A 25788-nucleotide genomic window follows, 5' to 3' on the forward strand; every position below is an offset into this window, starting at 1 on the left:
CCTCCTACCATGCAAGGCAGCTGCACCTCTTTTCTGGGGAGAATGTTTACTTTCCCAGCTTCCCTGTTTCTGGTTGATGGACATTGGCCACATTCTGTTTTAACTTAACCTTTAAATGGAAGGAAGCATAAATGGTTGTTTCAGGTGAAATTGTAAATGCAGACGGGGAAAAACTGCATTATCATAATGAGACTCTGGTGTTTGGGAACATTGCAATAATAATATGATTCTTTGGCTGTTTTTTGTTTTTTTTTTTTAAACGCTTGGAATGACTTCATTCATTCCCTCCTTTGGGAATGCAGGTCAAGCCCCTGGCAGGCATTTTCACAGCATCTCCCTCTCTGCAGCCTCCTTCCAGGAGCTACTTGCAGAGGCTTGAAGCCATTGTGAATCGGGGCCTTTGTAGCGGGATAATGTAGCCCATTATGACTGGAGTTGTATGCTTTAATAATGAGAAAAGGAAATCCCGGTTCCGCTCCGGTAATTAGCGTAACTGGAACTTAAGTCAAAACCAAATACGGGGAGGTCTTCGCTCCACCATATATTTTTGACATTTTTATCTGCAAAATGCTTTGTAGGAAACATGGCCATCATGAAGCACATGTCCAAGAATTTTGATGAACCTAAAGTCAAAACATTCATGATGTGTCGGAGTAGAGAGAGGCATCTTCAAATACGGAGTTTCTTTCTCAAAGGGTAGTATGTTTTTAAACATAAATTATGGTATGTTCCATAGAGAATTCCAACAAATGACCAACGGGATGCAACAGAAACAGAAATCTATATTATCTCACACACAAATATATACACGTTTCATGCATGTTTTATAGGATTGATCAGCGTCTCGGCCTTTTCTCACTATGGCATGTAATGTAATTCCTATTCAGTTTCACACGGACAGTGAAAATCAATGAGACATTTAGCTCAAGGAGTTTCTGGACTGGAAAGGTCAAATAGTCCACTGGACATTTATACATTTAGGAATTTCAGGGAACTGAGCTCTTTCAGAAATTCATATGTTCTAGAACGTTATTCCAGGTCATACATTTAATTTCAAGGGAGTGATTTAAGAGGAAACAACTTTAACCATGGAAAAGTCTTAAAAAATAGAAAATCCAGCAAGGAGTGGCTCAGTGTCAGGGCGCCTTGAATACCTAAACTCTCACTGACACACTCCTTGGGGCAGGCGCTCAGACTCTTCCATTTTCTGTCTGCCTCTGCCTCCGCCCACCCCCTCCCTACCGCCCCACTGCATACAGTGAGCACTCAATGTGTGCACACTGGCTCGGATGAGAGGGAATGATTTCAATGGGCTCAAACAGCTAGTCAAATCTAACCCCCGTGATTCATAACGGTATTGATGAGAGTAGACTTCATTTTGGGTTGATTCTTTAGGGAAAACATCCATCTTTCTTTACAAGCTCTCTGACTTCATCTGTATTAGCAATGTTGACTTAGAACAGAACATTTTAGACAGTTTGGTTCTTCAAAGCCAGCCCAACTCGGTTGCCTAATTCGGTTCCAATGGAAAATGTAATATTCATATTTTCCTTATCCCTCGAATGAATATCTTGGGCAAAGTCTAGACCATTAAATGAGGAAAGTGATGGAAATACTGCCACAGAAGAGCATTTTCTTTTTCTATTTACATGAAACTGGCTAATAGCCAGACAGTCTGGTGTTTCACTTAAAACACAGAATCATTTACTGCACAGAGCATAAGCCAATTGCCTTACCTGAGAGAACCCGCCCCCTTCCAGAGCTGTGCTTTGAAGGAAGTTTATTTCAAGCTTATTCATAACCACCCTGGCAGGGTCATTAGGAGAGTTATGTAAGGCAAGGAGCAGCCCGGTGTTTAATTATCAATCCGTCAAAACACTATTAGCAATCCCCACCTAAAAAGAGCAATGGCTTGTTGAATGTGCTGAATGAAAAATGTTAAAGCAGTAAAAAATAGTTCACAGGCGAGTTTTAAAGCATAGATTATCACGTAACCAGAGTTTAATTCTACAGTTCAGATACTGATGCAAAACAAAACCAAAAAATAAAAGGATTAAAGAAGAAACACTCGAGGTTTTCTTATGAAAAACACGAAGACTAAATATCATATCAAGAACTGCACTCTCTTCTTTTCAAATGTATGGGCCTAGGGAGCTCCAAGAAATTTTATTTAAAAAGGATGACGCCATGAACGAGGGAAATATTTGACATTTTAGGAATTTCTGCAACTTAAGAAGCTGTTTTGTGAGGAACAAGTGTTGTCAGTAAACAAGGCAGCCCGGGGCCACCGTTTTCTACCTTGACGACTTCTGCTTGCCCTGGCTGGTATGCTTTTTTAATTTCTGGAAGCTGCAATTTGAGAAGTTTCGAAGCAAACAAAGTAAAGGTTAGTCCTAAAGGGGATGTATTTAGCCTAAAAATAAATGAGCTTTCATAACTCAGGTGAAGTTTCTCTCTCTCTCACTCTCCCCCCACCCCCCTTCTGTCTGTCTCAGGCAAACAGCTATATTAATAGTCATCTCATAACCACAGCATTTTGCTAACAGTCACAGAGCTATATTTAAATTCAGGGCGCTGCTGCCATGAATTCGACAGTATCTTTATAATCTTGTTTTTAAAATACTTGCTTTTGCCCAGCGTCTTTGATCCCTTAGTGACCGCAGAGATCTTGCTGCCATCCCCTCCTCCTTCCCCACCCTGCTGGAGAGGCTGCAGGTGGGCGTGGCCAGAGCTGACCCCTGCCCTTGGGCGTACAGGAAGCATACCCAAGGGTCTGGGGCCCAAACTTATCTGTTTTGCTCCCAGGTGACCTGCTTTGGAGGAGTCCTGCTTTGTTTTAACCCAACAGTTAAAATGCACAAGGGTTTTCAGGAAGGGGTCCGAGGTGTTGACCCAGGGCGGTTCAAGTCCTTCCTGGCTTTCAGTGTCCATGGCGACCTCCAACCTGCCACCAACCACACATCCATTCACTGCAAGATAATTATGCAAATATATACTAACTAGGTTTAGTTCCCTACTTAGACTTCCTTCCCACTCCTAGCTCCCTAGCACGGGTGCTGACAGTGTTTTGGAAGAGTTACTAAATAGCTGGAAGGCTTTCTGAATATATCTATCCCGGCCTGTCAAAGCTAGAACAGCGACGGTCCATCTGGGCCTGGAAGACAATTTCCATGGTGTAAAATACTCTTTCAATTCTTTCCTACCAGAGACGACCAGCTGGTGCTGCAATGAGACAGCCAAATCCACTGTGTGTAGACCTCCGCTCCAAGCTAAAGAGTGGCCTGGGATGACCCTGAAGTCGCATCTTTGGAGCAGTGAGCAAAAGCCATCGCAAGGGGAGAAGGCAGTTCCTGGGTTGGTGTCACCATCTCGGGCTGAGGCCGCAGAAGGCGACTCCAGCAGGATAGCCAAAGCTCTTGAGCAATTGATAAAAATGTGTTTTTCTTTCCACTTTCTGGATATTAAGCATAGGAAGGGATTTGGGGGAAAAGAGCCTGAAGTTTTTCGAACAAATGCCTCACTTTTTGAGTGTCTATCTTAGCCAGAAGCCCTTTCTGGCACTTTCCTGTTGTGTGATTGTATATACCATTTTAAAATCATAAACAGCGTTTGAATTTGGATATGTGGGAAGAGTGGAGGAAGTTGGTTCTTTCCCCGGAAGTCCTGAGATTCTGCTTACCCTCCAGTTCTTCCAGAAACATAGTTTGTGAGTGTGTTTCAGTGCCAATCTGGATCTGCACAGAGTATTAAAAACCCTGAGGACCTGACGATGACAGGTCCTCAGTAAGGACCTCTGCCTTTGTCCACATTTTACCTTCTGGGAAGGGTGAGAGGTGTGATCCTTTCCTGAACCACCACGGCAGGGCTCAATATTTGGTACACTGTCACAAAGAACAAACCAAATTACCCAGCCGTGGGAGTCACTGAGGCTCAACACCCCTTAGCTCCCACCTGGAATCAGAGGTGAGGGGCGGGGAAAGCAGGTGTGGCCACGTGGAAGCTGGGGACATTGTTAGTCGGTCAAGTCAGTCAGAAAGGGCAAAAACTAACAGAAAAATAAGTCAGTCTGCTTAGGTGACGCAAATAAGATTCAAAAAGGAGGGAAATTTTCCACGCCACAGTCCAAGGGAAAGTCATCACAGCATCCCAGGGGCAAAGAATTCTCAGAGACCTTGAAGGGGCAGCTCTGAAGTCCACAGTCTGCACAACTTCTCTCTAAACTTAAAGTCTCTATTTTGATCAGGGCTAGTGCAGGAGATGGCATGCTGCAGGAGGTGAGCTGATGAATGCCCTGGCTGGGCCCTGTCTCCACAATTCTTGATGTCTGGGTACCTCTGCGTGGTGTTCCAGGGAGGAGGGGCCTTTAGAGACAGCAGCACCCCAGCCTCCATGGCATCTGGTTAGGCAGCCCCATCACGATGTCACTACAGTCGGGAGAAGAGTATCCAAACAATATACCCTGGTTTAATCATGCGCTTGGCCAGTTTGGATAGCACTTTGATCTCTCCCAGTGTGGCCAGTGACTTTCTTACCACTCTTGGGGAGGTAGAACAGGGTCCAGCATGTGCACACGAGAACCTTGCTGTTGGGATGCCACAGGGGAAGAGAACCTTGGCTGGATTTGCTTTCGTGCTCTTGCCAAGATTATAGAAAGACACAGGAGGGATTGACAATGTCCATAACGTTACAAAGTCCCTGATGATCGTGGTGGTGAGACCAGGATGGAGGACAGGGATTGGGCGGCTCAAGCTAGTGATGCTTGTGGACATGGGGGCATCACCTGTCGCTGAGAGCCCACCTGCTTGTTCACATACAGTCAAGAGTGGTCCTTGCTTCTAAAAGTGAGTTTAAGGGAAGGATGTTCCATCATGCACAGTAACAGCGCTGACATCCCCAAGGCAATGTATATTGGAGATCAGGCTGCCTAATAAAAGACTTGCCAGGTAACCACACCCCAGGTCTGCACGGATTCTCATAGAAGCCTGGGACACAGGGTTAAAATGGTGCCAGGATAAATTGAAACAATGAGATGTCACTACACACCAACCAACACTGATAAAACTAAAGGATGACAATACCAAGTGATAGAATGATGAGCAACTGAAATCCTCATACACCCACCTGGGAGTGGTGGTATCAAGACTTTGGAAAGCTGTTCGGTGTTAATCTACTGAGGTTGAGACCCAGCAACTCCATTCTTGTGTACATAACCCACAGAAATGCCTGAACACCCCCATTAAGAGAGAGGTATACAAATACCCACAGCTGTGTTATTCACAATAGCCCAAAATATGGAAAAACAAATGAACAAATGATTGCCATGATTATCAAAATGGATAAATAAATTATAAAATATTCAAAGAGCGACCAACTATCCCAATTTGCCCAAGACTGAAGACTCTCTAGGAACATAGCACTTTCAGTACTAAAACAGGATGGTTCAGGTTTTGGGGTACAGCACGTAAGAAGCTTAGAAGTTGTCACTCCATCCTAACAAGTAAAAAGCAGAGCAAACTGAAAAATCAACAACTCTTTTAAGAACAGTCATATAAGTGAGGCTACAGGGCAAACCACTGTCCCAAAATTGGAAAGACATACAGGCAAATACAAAGAATTATAACTTACTAGAGCAGGAACCAATGAGTTGAAACCTTCACAGGAACCAGAGAAGTGTACTTGACAAATTGCTGGAGGCCCAGTGTGGACAGATCTGAGAGTTAAAAACTCTAGGGGGACCCAGTCATACCAGGGCCCCATGTTTTTTGTGAGTTTTATCTCTAGGAACTCTATAAGATCCTCAAAGTGAATACTGGAGAAAAAATCCCCTCATGCTTCCTACAGGGGAAGGGGAAAAGGAACCATTCTGAAATAAATCAGAGTATCTCTTCTTCCTAGCAAGGCTTGCCCTCAGGAGAAACTTTACCTGATGGGGTTTTCTCAGAGCCTAAATGACGTAGGAGAAGGGAAATACTCAACTCCAGACTTCTTAAGCCATCGTGTTACACTTAACAGAGATGGGGGCTTGGGGGGGATGAAAAACTCTTGTAAAGATTAGGGTCCAGTGGTACAGACTCATTAAAAGACTGAGACCTAACCATAGGACTGTAAAACACTTCCCCACACCCCACACCTTACCACTACATTAATAAGGTGTATTTATTACAGTTCCCTTTATGCAGTAGATCATAGCCATCTTTCAATAAAAAATCATAAGGCATATCAAAAGGCAAAAAATACAGTTTGAAGAGACTGAATATGTATCAAAACTAAAGTCAGATATGGCAGGAATGTTGGAACTATCAGATGGGGGATTTTTAAAAACTATGATTAATATGCTAAGGGCAGAAAACATGCAAGAACAGATGGATAATGTAAGCAGAGAGATGGAAATTCTAAGAAAGAGTCAAAAAGAAATGGTAGCGATAAAAAAACACTGTAATAAAGACCATTTTTGACAGGCTCATAAGTAGATTGGACACAGCTGAGAAAAGAATCTCTGGGCTTGAGAATATGACAATAGATGATTCCAAAGCTCAAGAGAAACAGAAAAAAAGACTGAAATTAAGAAAAAAACAGACTATCAAGGAATTCTGGGACAACTACAAAGAAATAACATGGGCATAATGGGGACACCAAAAAAAAAAAAAAAAGAAAGAGAGATAGGAATAGAAACAATATTTGAAGAAATAATGACTGAGAATTTTCCCCAAATTAATGTCAGACACCAAACCACAGATGCAGGAAGCTCAGAGAACACCAAGTAGGGTATATGCCAAAAAATTACATCTAGGCATATCAAATTCACATTTCAGAGAATTAAAAATAAAGAAAAAATTTGGGCAGAGACCAGAAGGTAAAAACAAACAAACAAACAAACAAACAAAAACCAACTTTACCTATACAGAAGCAAAGATAAGAATTACACCCAACTTCTCCTCAGAAACCATTCAAATAAAAGGAGAGTGGAGTGAAATATTTAAAGTGTTGCGAGAAGAAAACCACCAACCTAGAATTCTATACCCTGAGAAATTATTCTTCGAAGGGAATGGGAAATAAAGACTTTCACAAACAAAAACTGAGGGAATTTGTTGCCAGTAGACCTGCCTTGCAAAAAAATTAAATGATTAAGAAAAGGAACTTGTATCTAAATGAAGAAAGAAAGAGCATTAGATAATGAATAAATGAAGATAAAGTATAAACTTTTATTTTTCTTATTCTTAATTGACATGAAGATAACAGTTTATTCCAAATAAAAATAGCAATAATGTTGTCAATTATCCTTACATATATGAATATATATGTACATATAAAAGTACATATATACACGTACATATATATGTACTTATTTAAAAGTATACATATATTATTATCTATGATTATATATAAGTGAAATAAATGACAGCAATGATACAAGGGAAAGGATAAAAGAAGTAGGAGTATTTTGTTTTTATAAGTTACTTGCACTATCATGAGGCAGTATACTATTTTTTTTTTAAAGTGAACTTGGATTAGTCATAAATGTATATTGCAAACTCTAGGGCAGCCATTTAAAAAAGTTTTTTAAAAGTATAATTGATATGATAAGAAAGAAGAGAATATGGAATCATATACCATGCTCAATTAAAACTACCAAAGGCAGGAAAAGTGTGGAAGAGAAAAATAGAAATGAAGAACGAGGGCAACAAAGAGAAAACAGTAACAAATACAGTAGATATTAATCCAATTATATCAGTAATCACTTTAAGAAAATGTACCAATTGAAAGAGATTGTCTAAGTGTATCAAAAAATAAGATCCAACTATATGTCTTCAAGAAACCCACTTTAAATATAAAGAAGCATATAGATTAAAAGTAAAGAAAAAAGAAAGATATAACATGTTAACACTAATCAACAGAAAGCAGGAGTAGCTATATTAATTTCAGACATAGCAGATTTCAGAGCAAGGAAAGTTATCAGGGATAAATAGGACTGTATCATAACGATAAATGGTCAATATTCCAGGAAGATATAACAATCCTTAATGGGTATTCAACTAACAACAGAACATTGAAGTGCATGAGGCAAAAACTGAGAAGCTGAGAGAACTTCAAAGAGAAATAGGTAAATCAAATATTATATGTGGAGACTTTAACATCCTCCTATCAGAAATTGACAGATCCAGCAGGCAGAAAAATCAGTAAGGATGTATTGAACTCAACAGCACCATCAAACAACTGGATATAATTGACACCTAGATACATCATATGTCTTCCAACAACAGTAGAATATACATTCTTCCTAAGTTTACATGGAACACTCAACAAGATGAACCACATTCTGGGCCATAAAACACATCTTAAAAGATTAGAAATCATACAATGTCAAATTTCACACCACAGTGGAATTAAACTAGATATCAATAGCAGAAAGATGCCTAGAAAATTCCTGAATACTTGGAGATTAAATAATACACTTCTAAATAACACATGAGTCAAAGAAGAAGTCTCCAGAGAAATTTAAAATTAGTTTGGACTAAATGAAAACAAAAATACAACTTACCAAAATGTGTGGAATGCAACAAATGCAGTGTTTAGAGGAAAATTTATAGCATTGAATGCATATACTAGAAAAGAAGAAAGATCTAAAACCAATAATTGAAATTTCCGCCTTAGAAAACTAGAAAAAATTACAAATTAAATTCAAGTTAGCAGAAGAAAAGAAATAATAAAAATTAGGGCAGAAATCAATGAAATTGAAAACAGGAAATCAATACAGAAAGTCAACAAAACCAAAAGCTGGTTTTTTAAAAAGATCAATAAAATCAACGTCTCTAGCCAAGTTAATTAGGAAAGAAGATAGAAGACAAGTTACTAATATTAGAAATGAAAGAGGGGACTACATTTCCTATGGACTTGAAAAAGATAATCAAGAAATATTATGAACAACTCTATGCCCACAAATGTGATAGTCTAATGAATGGACCAATTTCTTGAAAGGCACAATATGTCAGAACTCACACAAGAAGAAATAGACAAACTGAATAGGCCTATATCTATTAAATAAATTGAATCAACAATAACTTTCCAAAAGAGAAAGCACCAGGCCCAGACATGTTCACTGGTGAATTCTATCAAATATTAACAAAGAAATTATACCAATTCTCTACAATCTCTTGCAGAAGATAGAAGCAGAGAGAATACTTCCCAACACACTCTATGAGACCAGCATTGCCCTAATATCAAAATCTAATATCAAAATAGAAAAATAATACAAGAAAACTAAAGCTCAATTTCTCTCATGAGCATAGATATAAAAGTTCACAAATCAAATTCAACATTGAATAAAAAGAATTATACAGCATGACCAAATGGGATTTTTCCCTGTTATGCTGCTTCAACATCCAAAAATCAATTCATGTAATCCAACACATCAATAGACTAAAGAAGAAAAATCACATGATCATATCCAAAGATGCAGAAAAAACATTTGACAAAATTCAACACCCATTCATGATAAAAACTGTCAGCAGGAAACTAGAAGTTTTTCTGCTAAGATCAGGAACAAATGAAAGATGTCCTTTCTTACCACTGATTTTCAACATTGTACTTGAAGACCTAGCTAATACAATAAAACATTAAAATGAAATATAAGGTCTATATATTGGGGAGGAAGAAACAGAACTGTCTTTGATCAGAGACAACATGATCATCTATGTAGAAAATCTGAAGGAATCAAGAAAAAACTCTGGAACTAGTAAGTAATTATAGCAATGCTGTAGGGTACAAGGTTAACGTAAAAATCCAACTGCTTTCCTATATACTAGCAATGAACAAATGCAAATGCAAATACACATAAGGCATACACTGGGGATATTGAGGGTTCAGTTCCAGACCACCACAATAAAGCAAATACTGCAGTAAAGCAAGTCACAAAATTTGTTGGTTTCCCAGTGCATATAAAAGTTATGTTTACACTATACTTTAGTCTACTAAGTGTGCAATAGCATTATGTCTAAAAAGACAATGTATTCAGTACAAAACATACCTTAATTAAAAAAATATTTTATTGCTAAAAAATGCTAACCATCATCTGAACCTTCACCAAGTCACAGTAGTAACATCAAAGATCACTGATCATAGGTCACCATAACAAATATAATAATAATTAAAAAATAGAAATATTGTGAGAATTACCAAAATGTGACACAGAGACATGAAGTGAGAAAATGCTGTTGGAAAAATGGTGCCTATAGACTTACTTGATGGAGGGTTTCCACAAACCTTCAATTTGTAAAAAATGCAGTATCTATGAAGCACAATAAAGCAAAGTGCAATAAAATAAGGTATGCCTCATTACATTAGCACCCCAAAAATGAAACATTTAGGTATAAATCTAACAAAATATGTGTAAGATCCACACAAAGGAAACTACAAAACTGATGAAAGATATCAAAGAAAAACTAAAGTGGAGAGATATTCCACGTTCCCAGATAGGGAGACTCAATATTTATTGTCAAGATCGTGGTTCTTCCTAACTTGACCTATAGATTCAATGCAAACCCAATCAAAATCCCAGCAGTTTATTTTGTGGATCTTGTCAAACTGATTCAAAAGTTTATATGGAAAGGCAGAAGACCCAGAATAGCCAAAACGATATTGAAGAACAAGTTGCAGGACTAAGGCTAACTGACATCAAGACTTACTATAAAGCTACAGTAATCAAAAGTGTGGTATTAGAGAAATAACGGACAGTAGATAAATAGAACAGAATATAGAGTGCCAAAATTGACCCACATAAACACAATGAATTAATCTTACACAAAGTAGCAAAGGCAACACAATAGCACAAACATGGCATTTTCAAAAAACAATACTGGAACCACTGGAAATCCACATGTAAAAAATGAATCTAGACACTGACTTTATATCTTTCACAAAAACTAACTAAAAATGGATCATAAGCCTTTGTGTAAAATGCAAAACTATAAAATTCCTAGAAGATAACATAGGAGAAATCTTGGATATGACGATGATTTTAAATACAACATCAAAGGTACAATCCATGAAAGAAAAAAATACACTGGACTTCATTAAAATTAAAAACTTCTGCAAAAGTCAATGTCAAAAGAATATGAAGACAAACCACAGACTGGGAGAAAATATTTGCAAAAGACACGTCGGATAAAGGGCTCATCCAAAATATTCTTAGAACTCTTAAAACTCAACAATAAGAAAATGAACAACTCAGTTTAAAATGGGCAAAATACCCAGATGGACACTTCATCAAAGAAAACTTACAGACAGCAAGTAAGCAAATGAGAAGACATTCAACATCTTATGCCACTATTAAATTGCAACTTAAAACAACGAGATACTGCTACACACCTATTAGTATGGCCAAAATCCAAAACTCTGACAATACTAAATGTTGATGAGGATGTGGAGCAACAGGAACGCTCATGGGTGAATCTCATAACCATACTGTTGACTGAAAGAAGTGAGACACAGAACAGTACACTCTGTATGATCCATTAATAATATAATGTTTTTAAAGCAGGGAGAATTAAATTACTGTGATTTGAGGAACTTCCCTGCCGGTCCAGTGGTTAGAACTCAGCGCTTTCACTGCTGTGGCCCTGGGTTCAATCCCCGGTCAGGGAACTAAGATCCGCAAGCCACGTGATGCGGCCAAAAAATAATAATGATAATGTGGTTTGAGATACATACAAACTACAAAGAAGAGCAGGGAAGATTACCTAGAAGAGAGTGGTTACCCTTTCCTTGGGTGGCCCTGGGGTTTCTGGAGTTTGGAACTGAGATGGTTGTTTCACAGCCTTAGCTATATAATAATGCGTTAAGATGTATTAGTGATTATTTTACTATTCTGTTTTTGTGTTATCCAGTTGACCCTGAACACCATGGGGGTTAGGAGTGCTGACCCTCCCTTTAGTCTAAAATCCAACTATAATTTATAGTTGACCCTCCATATCCATGGTTCCACATTCATGGATTCAACAAATTGAGGACTGTGTAGTATTTACTATTAAAAAAAAAATCCATGCATAAATGGACCTGCTCAGTTCAAACTCATGTTGTTCAAGAGTCAACTGTATCTCCCAATTTTAAAAGGTCAAAACAAAGGAGTAGGAGGAAGAAAGTAGCATCACATCTCAGCAACAAAGCTCTTTTCCTTATTTATTCTAGAAAGCAAGGATTGGAGCAGAAACTGCAGAGATTTTTGAGTCAGAATACCTGGTTCAAACTCTGTTTTTGCCATTTTTTAAACTCTGTGGCCTTGGAAAAGTTGTTAAATAGATCTCAGGCCTGTTTCTTCCTATTTGGGGACAAATAATAATAGAAGCTCCATTTTACGGAGGACATAACTACACTGTGTTTGGTGCTTTACTTAAATCCTGGGTGTCATCTAACATGGGGACAATAATATCTACTTCACAAAGCTGTTATGAGGGTAGAAAGAGACAATGAAAGCGAAGTGCCCAGCAGAGTGGCCGCACACGTGAGAGGAGCAGTGTCAAGTCCCTCCTCTGCTTCCCACCCTGATGGCTTTAGGACTGTTCTCTGCAAACGTAGTCCTCTCACACTGGCAGGAAAACGTCCAGACCACATTCGATCTCAGAACAATGTGTCCTGCGGGCATCAGAACACACGTGGATGCTCTGGGGCTGTAGAAAGGGAGGGCCCGGCTCCTTCAGCAATGTCTGGTCTCACTTCAAGTTCCTACCCACCTGCCCGCATCCACTTTTACTTCTGAAGAAGGGCAGCAAATCTCAACTTCATCTTCATCAAGAGGGGAGGACCCGAAATAGTTAAATAGAATGGGCCAGATATGAAGTAACAGAAAAGAATGAATGAAAACACCAAGTCCCTGCTATGAATCCCACTGTTTGGAGCAGGACTGCCCCATCACACAGCTTCAAGAAGACCACGACAGCCCTGGATTAGGACACAATGGTAAGGGAAGGAAGCACGGTCCCTGCCTTGAAGGAGCTGGAGGTGTGGTGGGCTCACGCATGAGGAGAGGCAGGCAAACGTAAGCAGGTAGGTAAACATGAGCAGGTCTGACCCCTCCCAAGAAGGCATGCTGGGGGGTCGGCCTTGCACTTGATCACACGGCATCAATTCAGCCACTATTATGAAAACCCTGGAGGGGGTAGAATTGGTGTAAGTACCAAGAGACGTTGACTCTACAGCAGATGCTTTGCTGGACGGTAGCTGAATTAATTCACTTGGTCCTCATATTGCCCTTATTTAAGAAGTGGAGAAATCGAGGCTCAGAAAGATTAAGTCTGTGCTATTAATGGAATGAAGCACTAGAACCAGTTTATAGACTTAGGGTAAAGCACATTTTTTTCTTTCCACCATAACCGGAGAGCTCTTTATTAAGCTATTTATTTATTTATTAAGCCTTCTCCGTAGGATGTCATAGGTCAACATTTCCTAAACGGTGTTCCACAACACACCATGTCCCACCAAATGTTAAGATGAAGGGTCTCATTGGGTATTAAAAAACAAAAACAAACAAACAAAAAACTAAATAATTCTTCCTCATATAAGACTTCACACCACTTCAAACATACTCGTATCAATTGTGACCTTCCAGAGAATATTTGCTTCAAATTTATTTTACCACTTAAATCTCTTTATCTCTCTCTCACCTGAGTGTTCCATGGCGCAGAGTTTGGGAAACGCTGCCTAGATTTCCACCTACATGATTCTCTGCATATTTCCCCCGACACAGAAAATAACAAGAATGGCAATACCTCCCCACAGAGCCTGTAGAAGGAAGCTTCATAAACCCAGCTAGTATCTTCATTGTTGGAGCATAAACCCAAGTGTGTGCTTCATGAAGAGGCTCGGGGAAAACTCCTGCCCTTCAGCAAACACCACCAGACTTGTTTTTTGCTTTGTCTGTTTGTCTCTTAGAGGAACTCAGAACCTTACCTAAGATTATACTCCAAGGACAATAGGCTGAGAAACAAACTGATGCTTAAATCTATAAATAGAAATGACATCTCAGTGGCCTCCTTAGTAAAAAGGTTCTTAGATCTGGATGCCCACCAGAATTACTGGCAGAACCTTTAAAACACACAGCCCACTCCTCTGGTGGGTCCAGTGCAGCTGGTCTGTTTTGTTTTGTTTTGATGTTCCATGGGTCTAGGCCACCGAGCTGTGACCCTCCAGTAGAGGAATCCTACTTCACTAATAGCAAAGACAGAAAAGGAAATGTTTCCAAGTATTGCCTTGACGTTCTTCATTTAAAGCATAATTTCGTAAAGAAGTTGGGTATACCCGGATGCATAAGAACAGAGAATTTATTGAATAAAATATGGTACATCCTCACCTTCCCAGTTCCCGGAAGAGCTCCCCTCCCCACTTCCTGCTCTAAGTCACCCCTCTCCTTCACTTATGGGAAAACTCAGAGATGAAATCCACCACTTCTCCACCTTTGTGTGGATTTCAACATTTAGAAACCCCTTCCTCTCCCCACAAAACTTGACTCTTAAAGTCACGGCTTTCCTGAGAAAGTTGAGTGCGAGCTCTGAAACTTTTAAGGAGCTGCGCTCTTTTCCTCTCAGCCCCTCCCCTGTGTCCTGAGCTTCAGGACTCAGCCTTGGCTTTAGAAGCTACAGGGAAACAGGATGTGAAGAGGACAATGAAAGGACAATCTATTTGCAAAATATTGGATCAGTTACAATTTAAAAAAAACAAAAACAACTTGCTTTTTTCAATCTGTAACTTTACCATCTGCCCACCTGGCCATTTCCTCACGTTGCTAGAAAACTCCAACTCTTCTTTTTCCCGTGTTGCACCAGCACAGGGGGCCCAGGTGGGGTCCACGGTTGAGGGGATTGGCTTGCCCAGCAGGGCTGAGGAGTTGGTCTCACTCTGCAATTCAGGCCACGAGGAGGGAAGTGGCCAAATCTGGGATGGAGACGCGCAGTCCCATGACCACCCCGTGCACGGGGGACAGTGGGTCACCGGGCTCCTGAGGGCAGAAGCAGAGCTCTGGGCACACAGAACAGACACCTGCAGGCGCCTTGAAACCTACCCTCAGTACCGGCATCTGAGTTCAAATGATCTACTTGTTTTGCCCCCAGACACTTATTTTCCTTTTCCTGACTGGGCTGTTTTCATTGTCTCCCTCTTCTTCCAGCTCCAAGATTATACACAGCTTTGTTATCAGAGGGTATGCTTGGAATGTCAGACGCTCTAACCAATCAAATCATTACGCGGTGTAGCTGGGATGTACCTCAAGGGCATAGCAAGACCAATGCCTTCTTTTTCCCGGTGACAGCCAGAGAGGTTATCTGACTCTTCCGGGGTTACACAGCAAGGGAGCAGCAGTACAGAAACTAGAAATCGGGTCTCCTATTGTGTTTCTCCAGTCACCGTAATGTGTATTCACAGAAGACAAATACACCTTAACATCAAGCAACGCGCAGAATGCCAAATCTGCGCACACACCCCACACGTTGCTCTCTAGAACCACACATACATGCTTTTCATTATCTGCCTTAAAAAAAAATGTTCATTTCCTTGCTTATCCTCCACAACTGCATGAGCTCAGATAACTAAAAGTTGACTCCGTATCTACATTTTTAAAGCTCTCTTTCTTAGAAGCGTTGCCCATTTTGCAACAAGCCTAAACATATGTGAAAAATGTCATGCTTTATATCATGTGGTGCCTCTGGGAATTTTGTCAAATTATTTCCATTTTTCTACTCGGAGTCCTAATGATCCTAGACACTCACTATGCGAGGGAGAGAAATGTGTGCGCTGCCTCCCTCCCCTTGAAGTATTCACACTGGCATGGAGGAAAGGGCTTTCGGGCGCAGTATGCTCTAGTCCGATGCATCGCGATCGTCCACGCCCTCTCTTCATACTTGTGACTCTGTTCTTGCTATTATTGCGTCTACATCAGCGCCCAGATCATTGGCAGCCTGTCTTTTCTCCTTTGGAACAACCTCTGTTCTCTATACCCAAGCTGCCAACTCTGTGCTTCCATTGTGCTGTTCCCACTGCTACCTTGCTGTCTGTGTATTTGTACCCATGAGTGGGAGCAACTAGCAGGAACTAGAGTACATCCGTTCACCATCTCCCCCATGGAAACAACAGCAGGCCCCTCGGCTCTCATGTAAGACCTCCATTTACAAAGGGCTCCGCTGGGTCCCAAAGGGAAAGGAACGCCTACCAGGACCAATCCAGCGAGGAGAGTGAGAGGCACGTCCTTCCTGTAATGCTAGCATTCTCTTGCTCTGTGGGCATATTCCACACATCTCTGAGCAGGGACAGAAATCAATTCAAACCCTTCCCGGGCTGCAGCAGGTCCCAGGAGGACTGGGGAGCTTGCAGACCTGGTTTACAAACCTTAATTCCCCAGGCATAGGCTCGGCGCTTCTGCTAATTGCCATGCCTGGGTCTGGGGTTGGCTCTAAGACCGGCTTTCAGTTAAATGTCCTGGCTACGCCCCTCACACGGAGGGGCTTTCTTTAGAATTGATTAGAGTGTCCACAAAATAGTTCCCTTAATGCAAAATGTTTCTGTTTTCTCAGGAGAATGAAAGCATCAAAAATCAGATGGAATATTTTAGCAATGGAACAGTCCAAAGACCTCTTTTATTTCCCAAATCACAGAAAAGAACTTACTAGGAAAATCATAAATTACATCACTGTGCTGAAACTGCCGAATATTGTGTCATTGGTAAAATAGGATAATGCAAAATTCCCGGGAAGAAATAAGGGGGAACTTGCTAACCTTGAGGTCTTAACACTCTAAGATGCTTGCTTATGCCTCCTCTTAGATTCTGCACAGGGATATGAAACAGCTGCCCACAAGATAAGATTTCAGGGTCTTGGAAGGCCTTGCGGCTGGCAAGGGGAAAATGCAGGAATTCTCTTCCAGCCATTGATGGGAGCCTGAAATTTTACTCTTAGATAGAGATTCAATTTTTTTTTTTTAATTTAAAGATCCATGCTCTGATCAAATGCAAATGAGTCCAAGAGACTGTAATATTCTCAGCTAGTATTGCTTATTTATACCTTAGAATGAAGGATTTGTCAAAACCTTGCTTTCGAGCAAACTTTGACCAGGGCAGGGGAGGTATCGAGAGAGGGTTTTCAGACCACGTTGGTTGAAGAGGGTGGGCAAAGGTGCTTACAGCCCTGGAGGCTAGAGGCAGAATGGGAAGATACACCAGCACATTGATTTTGAGTCCGCTCGGCCCTGTTCACAATATCCAGAGTTGCGGAGCTCCCCGTCAGTGGAAGTGTTCTAGAACACGCTGGCAAGAATGCCACAAACAGGATTTAAATACCACGCGCAGGGCTGGACTCTATCCAGGCCATCATTACTTTAGCAAACAGGGACTGTGTACCTTCTACCAGACGCTGCGACAGGATGCATCCCACATCCTCGTGTCTTCAAACAGCTCATTGTCTATGTCAATAGGTAAATCCCACCAGCTCTGTTCACCAGCATAATTCCTCCTCTTCACGAAGTCTGTGGAGTATAAGAACATTCTTACTTGAGCAGCGATGTTAACTAAAGGCTTTGCCCAAAGTGTTTAAAAGAAGCCAGTTAAGTGGCACAGGGTGCTTCTAACCCCGCCACAGCTGCCAAGGGAGCAGCTCGTCGTCTCTTCCGAGAGCTGCCTGCGCAGAGAGCCTGCAGGACTCCGTGGAAAGGGATCTGATTTGGGATGTGCAGCCGCTGACACATAAAGGAATTGTGTACCTTAGACGTTCAAAGCATCCTCCTAAACAGAATCCCAAAGACCTGTTTCTTAAGAACTATTTAAATAAATGATTTGCAGAACCGGAAAGACAAATATTCACCAGAAGTAATCGGCTTTTCAAAAGTAAGTGATTCAAGGGAAAAATCAAAGTCGAATCCAGCCTCTTTCATTTTATTTACAGCACCATCGAGGGGCTTGTAAATCACCAGTGTTCTCCTGTGCTTCCCACAGCCCACCCATGGGGAGGAGGGGTTGAGGCTCAGCTCAATCACTGAAGAGGTGCAGGTCTGATCTGAGTAGAACCAATGGATTGTATTTGTCTTTTTTTTTTTGCTTAAGAATTTTTCCTTTTCCCATCCTAGTGCTTGTTATTTCCATGTTATCTTCTCTTCCTATGTGAGATCTGAATCTGGCCATATAAGTGAGACAGCCATGGTCATCTTCTGAATGAAAGGACCCCCAGTGATCAACAGCATTGAGTCAGATATATTCTTGACTCAGGTACACAAATGTTGGAAGCAAAGCCATTTGATCAAAACTAAATATTACCTGGTCATGATATAACGATATTGGTAATAGAATCATAATAAAGGTAAACCAGAAATTCATCTTGACACTATTTCTTATAACATATAGGAGTCCCAGTAATAATAACATTGTGTTTTTCAAAGCATTTTCACATACATCATTGACTTTAATCTTCAAGAAAAAATACTAGGTAGATATATTATCTCTATTTAAAATATGAGCAAACAGAGTCAGAAAGTTTATATTTCTATAACAGATGAGTAGGTAGAAGACCTAAGATTTGAACCAAGTCTTAGGACTCTGATGTTAACATTCCTTCAGCTAATATATATATGTATAAATGTATATATATATTATATATATTAATGTGTATATATTATATATATTAATGTATATGTATTTTATATATATATATATATATTCTCTAAAATACTGACTTTTTGACAATATCCAAGAATTTTAATTATGGAACTATAGAAAGTTCTTTCTTTATTCTGTAATTTCATCAGTCTCTCCATTAACATATATCGTACATAGGGCTGACGAGTGGAAGATTCAAAGAAAGCTCAGAGATGTCTTCTACCTTCAAATGAAACAAGTAACACACAAAGGAAAACATAATCTGTGATAGAGTGAAATACTGAGAAGCAAAAGATCAATGAGGATGGCAATTGTTAGGGAAGGCTTAAGAAACAGATTGGATTTGATAAGGAATTTGCCGAAAAGCTCCAAAGGCAGGATAGCGTGGATATGTAGGGAAGGCAGTAGATAATACCTGAGGTCAAGTAGACATTTAGAATTTTACGTAGTGCCAGGACTCCAGTCCATAGTATGGTAGGAATTGTGTCCTAGATGGAGACTGGCAAGTAAGTGCCAGATAAACGCAATCTGGGGTCTGAGACAAGATTATAATAACAGCAAGCTTCTCGGGGGCTAACACAGGAAAAGCCAAGGTGGTGACCCACTGGGGTTAAAGGATGGCAGTGGTCTGTGGACACCTAGAATAATCTAAGCACAGACGCCTAACCTACTGCAGCCACGCTTGGTCCATACCGTGCCAGTGGGCGCTGGCTCTGAACCTACTGAAATAGTGTACTTGCCCGAGCTTGGCTGAAAACAACAGGTTAGATGGGGTGCCACTGAGTGCCAACCGCTGAGCAGGGTGGGGAAGGCTGGCCTTGGCTGACTGATGGATGACTGAGAAAATTAGAGACAACAACAGAAGTCAGTGATTGTGGAAAATATCGCACTTACATGTAACTCAGCTGAGAGGGACCTGGGGACCTTCAATATGGCACCACTAATTCAGAAAAGAGAATTTGTGGCCAATTTCTACATCGTCAGAAGGTCTCTGTCTTGTAACATAGTTGAAGGAGCCATGAAGAATCAGAACCAATTATTATCTTCATTATTTTTTTATTATTGCAATATCAATAGTATTATCCAAAATGCACAATAGATTGTATTTATGGAGTGCTGACTCTGTGCAAGCCCAGGGCTGAGCACAGCACACACGGCCTCTCAGTTAAGTACAGTACAACTGAATGCACAGCATCTGTCTCCATCCTATGCATCCAAAGACTCTTCACTAAGGAGGGTTAGAACCAGCGTTCTTACCCCACTGTGTCTGATACCGAGACCAGGGTCTTAACCATTATATAAGAAAGGAATTTTTTCATTAAAGATGAACTTCTCCTCAATCCTCCAAGGGATTGAGGAGAAGAATTCCACTCTGCATTTAGGAAAGAAGTGAGCCACCATTTGCGGTCCGGGTTGGAAAACCCCAGAGAGCAAATGGGACTTTGGGAATTTGTTTAATAAGCTGTTGCTAGTGCTTGTGTTTCTCTAGGTGAAGGAGGAAGAACTCCTCCTTGAAACTCTGCCCTGTGCCCTGATGTCACAAGTCTGCTCAGACACCTCCTGGGATGTCGTGGACCTCACAGAGCGAGTTCTCATCTCCCTCGAGCTGCATAAGCTGAGCTGGAGGACACTGCCTACCGTCCGCTGTGGGAGAAGTGGACCCCCCGGCCCCGGACCTTAACTCCAACTACAAGTCCACGGGATTTCCATTAAGGACATGAAAGCCTAAACTCTTACGCAGAATTTTTTTGTTTTTTTAATTTTTGTCTCAACCTGGCATTTGTGGTACAGAAATGAAACAATTCATTTTGACAAGTTGCACTAAACTGAGGCCTGAACCATACTGTGAGAGTCTCTCTGTGGATCCCATAAAATACTCAGGAAATATGCACTTGACATCTGGTTTGCTGGATTCCTGCTGAGAAATGGAGGCTTTGGTGTGAGGCTGTCGATCCGGACTGGCAGATTGGCTGTGCATACAAACGTGCATGAATCTACACAAAGGGGTCATGTTCAGGCATTAATTGGGCATGTTCCAACAGAATCTTAAGGAGGCACATGAGCAGAGATTGAACAGTTGGACTCTTGTGCAGGAAGGCGGTGGAAACTTAGGGATGTGAATGTCAGGCACACACCTCTCAGAAACATAGAATATGAGGTGCATGTTGCAGAAAACAATTTAAATGCCAAGATACTTTTAAGTACATATACTTAGGAAAAGAAAGGGGAAAAAATGATCAGGACTTGGAAATTACTAACAAAATTGCAAAGTTGTATTTCTCAGTGCTTTCCTGGGTAGGATGAGCAGCTAGCTAGATCACCATAAAATATTTTAAAATTTTAATGTGGGCCCCAATGGACGTCCATTAAATAGAAATGAAATATATGAAGACTAGCTTACCATAGATATACGTAAAAGGCCCACTAACAAAGAGACTGTTAAATAACAAACCTAGCTGAATGTTTACAATTTCTTCTAATATATGTCAGTGTCTTATACGTCAGCGATAAAGACCACAGGCTTTAGAGTTAGGCTGTAAGTTTCAAAGTTGAAATCTACCACTTCCTAACAGTAGCCTTAGGCAAGTTACTTAAACTACTTGTTCTTCATTTTTCTCACCTCTAATGCAGGATGACAATATATTCTTCACAGTACTGGTGTGAGCTTTAAAGGAGGTAAAGAAGGGGTCTTGGAGCTTCTCCACACAGACCTCTCCATGGGCCATTTGGACTTCCCAACATCATGGTGGTGAGGTTCCAAAAGTCAGTCTTCCCAGGGGCAGGAAGAGGAAGCTGCCATTCTCTGTAGGCCTTAGACTGGGAACTGGCACCACTTTACTTAGGCGCTATTCAGCTCATCAAAGCAGTTACAGCATCCGCTCAGATTCGAGGAAAAGGGACATCAACCCACTTCTCAATGGGAGGCCTGTCAAAGAATTTGTGGCCATCTCTAATTCGCCACCATATGGAGTCATAGATTCCTTGGCAAATTTAGTGAAATTCATGAGCCCCCTTTCCAGAAATGGGCATGTACAAAGGTACAGGCAGTATATTGACCAAATGTTTATTAAATACTAAAAATAACAGCACCACAAACTAGATAGAAGGTTTAATTTCTCTTACAGAAAAGTCTGGGATGGACCAGGGGTATAGCTTCAGACACATTACATCATTCAGGGCACCAGGTTCCTTCTGATTTAATACTCTGTCAAACTCTGGGATAAAGCCCTTCTTGGCCAAACTCATTCAACATCAATATATCTATGTTCCATCCTAAGGAAAGAGTGGAGAACAGCCATGGGGCGACAAAGAAAGCTGCCCCCTATCACTTTTGCTCACCTCTCTCTTAGTCCTTTGGTCACAAAGAACCCAGTCACTTTGTCACAACCAGTCTGCAAGAAAGATTGGGGAAATACACTCATCTAAGTGGTCATGTGACCAAATACAACTTTGATATATTCTATTAATATCAAATAATCTCTTCCGCCGCATGGTAACAACAACAACAAAATTGAATGACAAATTTCGCTTGGTTCCTAGAAACCATAGCAGGCATCCTGGGATCTCAAACCAAGGATCCAAGGTTTAAGAGCCACATGTTTAGAGCTTTAAAAGACAGCATTCTAGCTTACAATATTTTAGGGTTGGAAGTATCTTTTCAAATCATCTATTATATTCTCTAATTCAAAGATAGAAAACCAGAAAGCTTAGAGAGGCTATTTCTTGCCAAGTTCACATACCTAATGACTAGGGCTAGCTTAGTTCTCCTCAAGGTCAATCCGTGTTCTTTTTCACTATACATACGATGACTCACTGTTTAAATCAGTGAAACACCATGGTGGCAGATTGAGATGAGGGAAGGGTTAGTCTCTTTGGAAATGTTAAGCTATTCTTTCTTATTTTCATTCAAAGCACATGTATCTGGCTCTGTACTAGGTGCTGAGAATACCGGATAAATCATAAAGAACAACAAAACACAAAAGTCTTGCCTAGAGCTCAAAGTCTAGTTTTGGAGGAAGTAAATCAGGGTTTATAACATAAGATGGTGAAAATGCTCCACTGGAAGAGGAAGAAATATCACAGAAACACAGCAGGGGATGCCAACTCGAGGAAGTCAGGACAAGAAGGTAATGCTTGAGCAGGGGTGCAACAAGGGGAAAGAGGAGGAGGGTGGCTGCAGGAGAGGACAGATGGGCAAGGGGAAGGAGGACATGTCAAATGCATGGTTGGCACTGGTGTGTCCAGAGGCAGGGCATTTCCTCAGTCTCACTAGGGGAGAAACCATCATTTAAATGAAGGCAACGGCAGAAGCGGTGGAGAAGATGCATTCAAGAAAACCTAGGAGAAGTTGGAATCTAGGGTGTCTCCTCTGTGTCCTGATCAGACAACTGGGTGGGTGGCAGGACCACCCAGCAAGGAAGGGATAGAAGAGGGATTCTCTGTTTGTGTGGGAAGAAAATAAATTTACATTTTGATACATCGTGTTTGAGGTAGCTTTGCTTACGTTGGTGAAAATATAGAAGATAAGCAGGCAAAGTCATGGTCTTACTATTAGAAGAGCAATCTGGCCTGGAAATGCAGACATGGAAGATCATGGTGTTTAGAGGTGGCCAGTAGGTAAAAAAGCCTCCCAGGAGTGTGCTGGGTGAAAAGAAATTTAAGGGGAATATTCGTGACCCCCTGTGTTTAGCGGTGGCATGAGGAATTGTAGCCAATAAAAGAAATGAGAAGGGGTTGCAAAGGAGAAAGAGGAAAACCATGGAAGCAAAAAGAGCAGTGACATTCAAGAAGAGAACAAATGCCAAATGTGGCTAAGATATCAGGTAAGCGTGAGGACTGAAGAGTGTCCTCTGGCTTTTGCATCAGGAATTACTATCAGTGTTAGAAAGGGCAGTCCCGGAGGAACAAAGGGACACAAGGCAGATTTCAGTGGATTAAAGAAACGAGCCGGAGGCAGCTGCTACTGTAGGCTACTCAGGAGGTCTGGCCCCGACGTGAAGGGCAGGGACAGGGTAATAATGGCTACAAAAGATACAAGATGAATATTATTTTAATGAGGGGAGACTCTTGAGCATGTTTGTATATTGGTGGAAATTAGATAGCAGAAAAGAGGAAATTTAAAATCCTTCAAAAGAGAGGAGCTAATTGATGGAGAAAGGTGTGAAAAAAGACACACACACATACACAAAAGGCTGACTCTGGAGAAGAGATGCAATTAGACTTGCAGGAGTATAGAAAAAAATTCTCTGTTTGGAGAAAAAGACATATAGAGAGAAAGGAGGGACGGTGGGGAGGAAGGAAGGAGGAGGGATGCAGGAGGGAGGGAGAGGTCAAGGGGGGCAGGTACAAGGTCAGTGTTGCTGAGAATGGAGGGGAGATGGTGGAAAAACGTCTAAGAGGAAACAGAAGGCTTGGGATGGGAAAGAAAGTGGCCAGGGACACATGAGCTGCAAGTGATGTTTTTGTTCAGGGTTGTTCATCAGCCCAAGAGTGACTTGGTCTTGGGGGTTGGGGGCTGCTGCATTCTATTGGGAAGGGGAACAGCAGGGACATTAAGAGCCTGCGGAGATGCAGGTGAAGTAGGTCATGGGGACCAGGCTGGACGGAGAAGTAGAAAAGCTTAGAGGAGTGATCTCAGGTAGCCTTGGCCCGCAGTGGCTTGAAGCAGGGATTTCAGTTCCTCAGCCAGAGATCGAAGTCAGCCCGGCCCATCGGCTTCGTAGAAATGAATCCCACAAAGAGACTGTGCAAGTGAAGTGTTTATTAGGAGGAAAATGCGTACATGTGAATAGACTCACAGGGGTGGGCTCAGAGAGAGAGTCTTGCCCCCGTGGTAGTTTGAATCACTTATGTGGGGCATTTCAGGTTTCCTTTGATCAATCATCTTGCTTTGCCTGGTTCTGAGTCCGTAATGGGTTTATCTCAGGGTCCTCCCATGTGCACCTGCACATCGCGTAGCCAAGATGGATTCTAGCAAAGAGGCCTACAGGCAGGTTGGCATCACCTACTATGAGGTGGTGCCCTCTCCCTTTTGACCTCCGAGGAGCCTTTCTGTGCATGTATACTCGGGAAGGTCTCCTTGACCTCGAGAAGGAGAAACATGTGGTCTCTTATCTGGGCAGAGCTTAGCTCCCCCTCCTCTTCATCTTGGAGTATCCATCCACAGGGGACAAACCCCAGCTACTCAGCCTGGGGCCCATCTATCTCCTGCCTCAGGAGAAGTCTGGCAGACTGGGATCAATATAGAACAGACAGGACCAAAGGTCCCTCTGAGAAAATAGAGCCTGGGGAAGAAAGAAAAGTAAGGGCCTGAGAGGAAAGTAAGTACAGATAGTAAAAGGTTCAGGGCGAGAATGCTGAAATAGAATAGAAGCAAATCCTACTGAAAATGGCAAAATACAAGAGGTTGAGAGGGGAGTGGGAGATGCATTGATCACAAGCAGCAGTGGCCAGGGCTGGAGAGGAGAGGACGGTGACTTCAAGCCAGCAAGAGACAGGCTCACTACCCCTTCCACAGTGTATACATCACATGGTTTTATGTGTTATCGTCTCATGCCAGGACCTGGGACTTTCAGGATGGTTGTTTGCAATGTGATCATGTTCTATACTTTAGGAATTAATCATGCCACATCTGTAGCCCTGCTCTTCAGGATCTCAACTGCTGGTTCTGAGATGAAATGCAGACTGGATGCAAATTTCACATGAGTAGCGGCCCGAATGACCACTGGGCAAAGTGCCGGTACCATCTCTTCTCTGAGATTAGCAGCTCGCAAAGGGTATAGTTTTAATTTTTAATTTCCCCCATAGAAATCACTCTGCAGCTGCAGGAAAGTATGTGCAAGACTGTATAATGTCCTGCCCTATTCACCAAGCCCCTGAAGTCCCATGATCTTGGGTAACAGCATCCTCTCTACCTGACTGTGAAACCAATGGTGGTGCTTTAAGTTTGCACCAACTGATCATTCTGTGTGAGGTGATTATGACAGCGGGTTGTGTCCTGTTTCTGATTCTGGTACAACCCCCAGGACTGTACAAATCTCCCTTCAGTCCTGTGGCCACAATGAGGAAGGATGTGGGGAGAGAAGGAGGAAGGATGGAGGGACATCAGAGGGAAACAGCTAAGCAAAAAGTTAACAGAATTTATGAAGCAACAGAAATCATAAAAT

The 25788-nt window shown here is 41.5% G+C and overlaps 1 protein-coding gene across 4 annotated transcripts in view; it reads right to left on the minus strand.

Moving 5' to 3' along the window:
* The window catches only part of TMEM182 (transmembrane protein 182), a 373493-nt gene that overhangs the window by 144786 nt on the left and 202919 nt on the right, over window positions 1-25788 (minus strand). For all 4 annotated transcript variants that reach the window (XR_005022394.1, XR_005022393.1, XR_005022392.1 and 1 more), the window contains exon 5: window positions 17375-17499. The gene's annotated coding sequence lies outside the window, so the exon portion shown is untranslated. The remainder of the gene's footprint in view (window positions 1-17374; window positions 17500-25788) is intronic.

The sequence above is a fragment of the Balaenoptera musculus genome, chromosome 13, assembly GCF_009873245.2.
Source record: "Balaenoptera musculus isolate JJ_BM4_2016_0621 chromosome 13, mBalMus1.pri.v3, whole genome shotgun sequence".
NCBI lineage: Eukaryota > Metazoa > Chordata > Mammalia > Artiodactyla > Balaenopteridae > Balaenoptera > Balaenoptera musculus.